We start from the raw sequence: 6,126 nt of genomic DNA on the forward strand, positions 1-6,126 counted from the left end.
TTTTAGCCTTATCAGTACCACTGAATTTTGAAGTTCCGGAGAAATTTTGGTCTGGAAAGGATCCATCATACTCTCACTTAAGAGTATTTGGATGTTTGGCGTACGCACATGTATCCAAGGAGCTCAGGCAGAAGCTGGATGCAAGGACCACTCCATGCATATTCATAGACTATGGAGATGAAGAATTTGGATACAGATTATGGGATCCAAAGGAGAAAAAGGTGATCAGAAGTAGGGACGTGGTGTTCCATGAAAGTCAGACAATAGAAGATATTGAAAAGCCCACAATATCTCAGAAGTCAAATGTTGCTGCTCAGGTGCCAGAGGCAACAACGGAATCATTCATGAGAAATGAATTTTCAGTGCAAGAAGAAATGCCAGAAGTAGAAGATAATGAGGAAAATGACGGTGCTGAGCAGGGGGAGCCACAACCCCATCTGCCAGACGTTCCAGCACCATCACAAGGTCAAGATGATGGTGGATCTCCTCAGAATGTTCCAGAAGTTCGTAGATCTGAACGAGGTCGAATTCCATCGAGTAGATATCCAGAATCCGAGTACCTTCTACTTACTGAAGATGGAGAACCGGAGAGTTTTCATGAAGCAGTAACTCATAAGGATAAAGAAAAATGGTTGCTCGCAATGCAGGATGAGATGGATTCTCTGCAGAAAAATCAAACTTATGAGATTGTAGAACTTCCACGCGGGAAGAAGGCACTGAAAAATAAATGGGTGTTCAAGCTGAAAAAGGATGGTAGTGGAAAAGTGGTGAAATACAAAGCACGACTTGTAGTCAAAGGATTCCAACAGAAGAAAGGAATTGATTTTGACGAGATATTTTCACCAGTAGTCAAGATGACTTCAATTAGAGTCATACTTGGATTGCTCGCAAGTATGAACTTGGAGCTTGAACAGATGAATGTAAAGACAGCTTTTCTTCATGGAGATTTACATGAAGAAATTTACATGGAGCAGCCGGAAGGTTTTGAGGTTTCAGGAGATAACCTCGTATGCAAGCTGAAGAAAAGTTTGTATGGTTTGAAGCAGGCACCTAGGCAGTGGTACAAGAAGTTTGACTCGTGCATGGTGAGTCACGGGTACAAGAAAACTGCAGCAGATGAGTGTGTCTACATTCAGAAGTTTTCTGAAGGAGATTTCGTTGCTCTTCTACTATATGTAGATGATATTTTGATCGTAGGGAAAGACGCAACGAAGATCAACCAGCTGAAGAAGGAACTCTCTAAGTCTTTTGACATGAAAGACTTAGGACAGGCTCAACAGATTTTGGGAATGCAGATAACCCGAGATAGGAAGAATAAAAGGTTATGGCTATCTCAGGAGAAGTATATTGAACGAGTGCTTTCACGTTTCAATATGAACAATGCCAAACCTGTTAGCATTCCATTAGCTAACCATTTCAAGTTAAGCACGAGTTCTTGTCCCTCATCCAAGGAAGAGATCGGGGAGATGTCGTCAGTACCATATTCCTCAGCAGTTGGAAGTTTGATGTATGCAATGGTGTGTAAAAGGCCCGATATTGCTCACGCAGTGGGAACAGTGAGTCGTTTTCTCTCGAACCTCGAAAAAGAGCATTGGGATGCAGTAAAATGGATTCTCAGATATCTTAAAGGTACAAAGAATCTATGTCTTTGTTACGGGGGAGCTGATCCAATCTTGGAAGGCTATACAGATGCGGATATGGCCGGAGATCCTGATAGTAGGAAATCTACTTCAGGATTCATTTACACTTTTGCAGGGGGAGCTGTTTCATGGCAGTCAAGACTACAGAGGTGTGTTGCATTATCCACAACTGAAGCAGAGTATATTGCTGCCGCAGAAGCTGGAAAAGAAATGTTGTGGTTAAAGCGTTATCTCCAAGAATTTGGAATCAAGCAAAAGGAGTACAAGGTACATTGTGACAGTCAGAGTGCTCTAGATTTGAGCAAGAACTCCATGTACCATTCCCGTACAAAACATATTGATATTCGCTATCATTGGATACGCGAGGTAATTAATCGACAACTGTTGAGACTAGTGAAGATCCATACAAAGGAGAATCCTGCAGATATGTTAACAAAGGTGGTGACTCGAGAGAAGTTGGAGTTATGCAGAGACATAACTGGAATGTTCGTGGATTCGGCTGGAGGGGGAGAATTGAAAGTTTCCAGCCTACAATCTAGAAGCTCACCTTTTAGATGTTTAAAGTAGCCTTCTTTGAACACCATGTAGAAGAAGCAAAGATGAACACGATGACGGCCGCTCACCATCTCCGTTCACACCCTTCCACCGCCATAGAATTTTTACTATAAATAGAGGTGCAAACCTCAATTGTAAATCATCCCAAATCACTCAGAGAAGTGTAATCACAACCTTGAGAGTGTGTGTGAGTTTGAGAGTTTTTTTTTGTAAGAGTTTTGTAATACTCTGTAAATCTATTCTTGTGAGTAATAGGGTTGTTTTTCTCTCAAATTTATATCTCCCAACGTCCAGGCGATCCCCTCTTCCTAACATGAACAAACCCAACTTGTTTGTTAGGCAGATATAGTCATAATTTATCAAGTATATAGTAAGACACAGAGCTAGGCTCACCTCCACCTTCGGAGGCTCGCATTGGTCTGTTAGAGTCGTTTTTACTATTAACCTGAAACTATGTTTAAAAAAAAAAAAGCAATTTACAAGTTTCCCCCTCCACAATTTTTTATAAATTTCAACGCTCGTCAATTTTAAGTTTGTTCCCTTCCATTTTCTTTTCCGAATTATAACTCCTCACTTGATAACTCATTTTATTTTTTATTTTATAGCCTTCAACTTTTTCATTTATAATTTTGCCCCCACCTTTCTTTACAAAATTCTTCTTATCATCTTTTACGTTACGAGAATTAAAGTTAAAATATTTTATATAAAAAATGTAGCTAAATTTACATATTAACTAATAGTCAAAGGTTATGAACAGTAAACACGGTTATTTTCGACTTTCACCTTTTTTTTTTAATTTTAACTAAATTTCATTTTACCAACAACGCCCCCACACTTTTTTGAAAAATTCAAATCAACCCCCCAAACAGGGGATAAAGTGTCAAATAACCATTTTCATAAAAAATCATAAATAAATTTCACCCAAATATTCAACGGGTCATACCTTCTCGCTCGCAACGAGTTAAATTTTTCCGACACCATCGTTAAACTCGAAATAATTTTAGGAACACAATGTCACTATCTATACGCAAAATGGACGCTTTTTAAAAAACGCTAAATATTTGGGGTACTTTTCATACACGTTGATTTTGAGTTAAATTTTTAAAAGTCGACAATTCCATAGCGAAACGCGGAGATGCACATATATTGTTAATTTAAAATAACATTTAAATCTCTCACGGGTTATACCTTTTAGTTCGACTCGAGTTGCGCTTCAACGACAGCATCGTTAGCCACAAAATAATTTTACTAAAGGGTTAAAGCTAAAAATAGGCTACAAACTTACACAAATATACCGATGTCGCCCACAAACTCATATTCGTCCTACTGTCGCCTACAAACTTTCAAAAAGTGTACCAATGTAAATAAAAACTTTCAAAAAGTGTACCAATGTAAACAAAAATGACTTGCTACCGGCTAAACTGGTCAAAATTTACACGTGTCGTTCGTGGATTGGATCTTAATTCTAAAAAAAAAAAAAAATTATCAGGTCAAAATTAGTATGTAACAGGTCAAAACGCCAAAATGTTGATATTAGCACATTTTTTTAAAGTTTGTAGGCGACAGTAGGACGTAAATGAGTTTGTGGGTGACATCGGTACATTTGTGTAAGTTTGTAACCTATTTTTAGCTTTAACCCTTTACTAAACGCAATAAAATATATTGAAAACCGACCCCGGCGCAGATTCGATAAGTAGTTATGAACAATAAAAAAAAAACTTAAGTAGCCGACTGAACGCGTTGAGTTCTGTTGTTATTTATCATCCTTCACCCCAAAATATTCGTCTCCGGCCGCTTCTTTTTTACTTTTTTTTCAAAAGGGAAATTTATAAGTTGAAGGAAATACACAAATTTCTCATGATGACGTCATTTCCGTTGATTCCACACCGGAAAATCTCCGTACCGGTAAATCCAATCATAGTTTAATTTCGTTCATTTATACTCGTATTGTAGGTATCAGTGGAGTATGTAACATAATATCACAGTTTTTTTAACATTTTTTGGCCGCCTCTTTAACTCTGTTAACATCTGGAAGAAAATTGCACCCAAATTCAGCAATACTGTTAGGTCACAAATGGATGATTCAAGTGTTGATAAACAAGATCCAATCTAATAACAATGTAGAACAAATGCTTTTATTGATAAGAACAAGAACTACTCCGTATAAAGATAAATACAATGATAATCACTAGCAAGGAATCAAACAAACTAGGTTGTTTAATTCCACATGCTTTCTTGAACTATCATCTCCATTATCAAGTAATTGTGACAATGGAGGTGGTGATGCCTAAACCCTTGGGAGAACTTGCCACTTGCCTACATCTAACTTTCTGTGTGTGAATATTATGGCAAGTGTGTGGTGACCCTAAATTTCGCATAATTTGCTTGTTTCGCAAATGTGCATGAAAGGAAATGTAAAGCCGTAAAGGCGCATAAATAGTTGAATTTCGTTAATGATCAACATTTCGCAAAGTTTTCTGCCTTTGTGATTGCATTTTTTTTTTTGGTCAAAAAATGCATTGAAAGCTTACATGTTTATATAAACTAGATATCAACCTTATTACGATGAAACAAATTACAATGATAAAAGCTGTGCAAATGGTAACATCTGTAATCTGTTGAAATTTTATGCCAATTTTGTGATTGCGGGGTGTTATTTGATGAAGTGAGTGCAAATAAATTAGTTACTTTTGGAATATGAAATTGCAAATGAACATAACGAGAATTTGTTTTTTCTTGTTTCTGCCATTGCAATAGGCAGGATGGAGCTAGCGAATTATCTGCTCATCAGATTGACGACTTCTATGTTCTTCTGACCCATTGGTGCATTACTTAATGTGTATTGTACTCACTATCAATTAGTCATTATCATATAAATGTATCTTTTTTCTGTATATGGATCCCACTTATGTCATGTTTCTAGAAAACTTGTCTGCTGTTTGAAGATTGTAGCATACAATATTAAGAACGAGTGTAAGGATTCAGTAAATGAGAAATAAATTTAATAACAGATGTTATATAGATTTAGCTCTATGAAAAAAAGAAACAAAGGTAAAAGATGTTATACCTTATGTCTTATATCATGCACTATATATACTCTAGATATGTAGCAGCATGTTTGTTGGTGCAGAGTAATCGGCGATACTAATATATAGTCATTAAACTCATGCACCAATATAATGTAGGGAGGTACTAATATGTAGTCATTATATTAGATAAATAATAGGCTTTGCATCAGTATATATTTCATTAACTACTGCATATATAAACTGGTGAATTTCATTTTCTGTTTATTTGCCAGGATATAGGCCCATCAATTAATGAACATGTGAGTAAAGACGAAGAAGAGTGCCATCATTATGTTATCTTAGAATAACATATTGTTTATATCTGCCGTGTCGGTGGAATAAATCAAATGAGTATTAAATACATGATTGACTTCCAGATTTCTAAGGTCTACTTTCCTAATGCGTTCTTCTATACCTCATTTTGTGATCCAAGATATTCTTATTTTATACTATGTCCACTTTGTATTTCAACTAATCAGAAGTTTCTGAGAGGAGAGAAGATTTTTGATTGGTGGAGAATGAAGTTAGTGGGATTTTCTAAAACTGTGTGCAAAAAGTAAGTGGACACTTGTAATGGGACGCATGCACTACTAATTTATAATTTATTTTGTAAGCTTTAGATTCATGACAAATTTATAGTAGTGATGCTTATACATACATGATACATTATTTGATGACTTGATGTGATTATATTTGTCATGTGTTAGGTAAATGAGTGTGTCAGTAAATATACTATGTACTATATGTAAGTTGGACTTGTGTTCTAAATATTATTGGATGTTATGCTAATTCAGATTGTTGTATGCAAGTTGGGCTTGTTTTCTTCTTGCTGTTATTTGACCATCAAGATCACCGATTAAATT

General features: G+C 36.1%; 1 long non-coding RNA gene across 2 annotated transcripts; it reads left to right on the plus strand.

Annotated features, from left to right (window-relative positions):
• Window positions 1–4,022: 4,022 nt before the first annotated feature.
• On the plus strand, window positions 4,023–5,919 carry LOC139845455 (uncharacterized). 2 transcript variants are annotated; one of them, XR_011758321.1, is made up of 3 exons: window positions 4,023–4,100; window positions 4,957–5,034; window positions 5,497–5,919. It is a non-coding gene; the product is annotated as an uncharacterized lncRNA (long non-coding RNA). The 2 variants fall into 2 exon arrangements; XR_011758320.1 differs by having other exon boundaries at window positions 4,030–4,100; window positions 4,953–5,034.
• The last annotated feature ends 207 nt before the right edge of the window (window positions 5,920–6,126 follow it).

The sequence above is a fragment of the Rutidosis leptorrhynchoides genome, chromosome 4, assembly GCF_046630445.1.
Source record: "Rutidosis leptorrhynchoides isolate AG116_Rl617_1_P2 chromosome 4, CSIRO_AGI_Rlap_v1, whole genome shotgun sequence".
In the NCBI taxonomy this organism is placed as follows: Eukaryota; Viridiplantae; Streptophyta; class Magnoliopsida; order Asterales; family Asteraceae; genus Rutidosis; species Rutidosis leptorrhynchoides.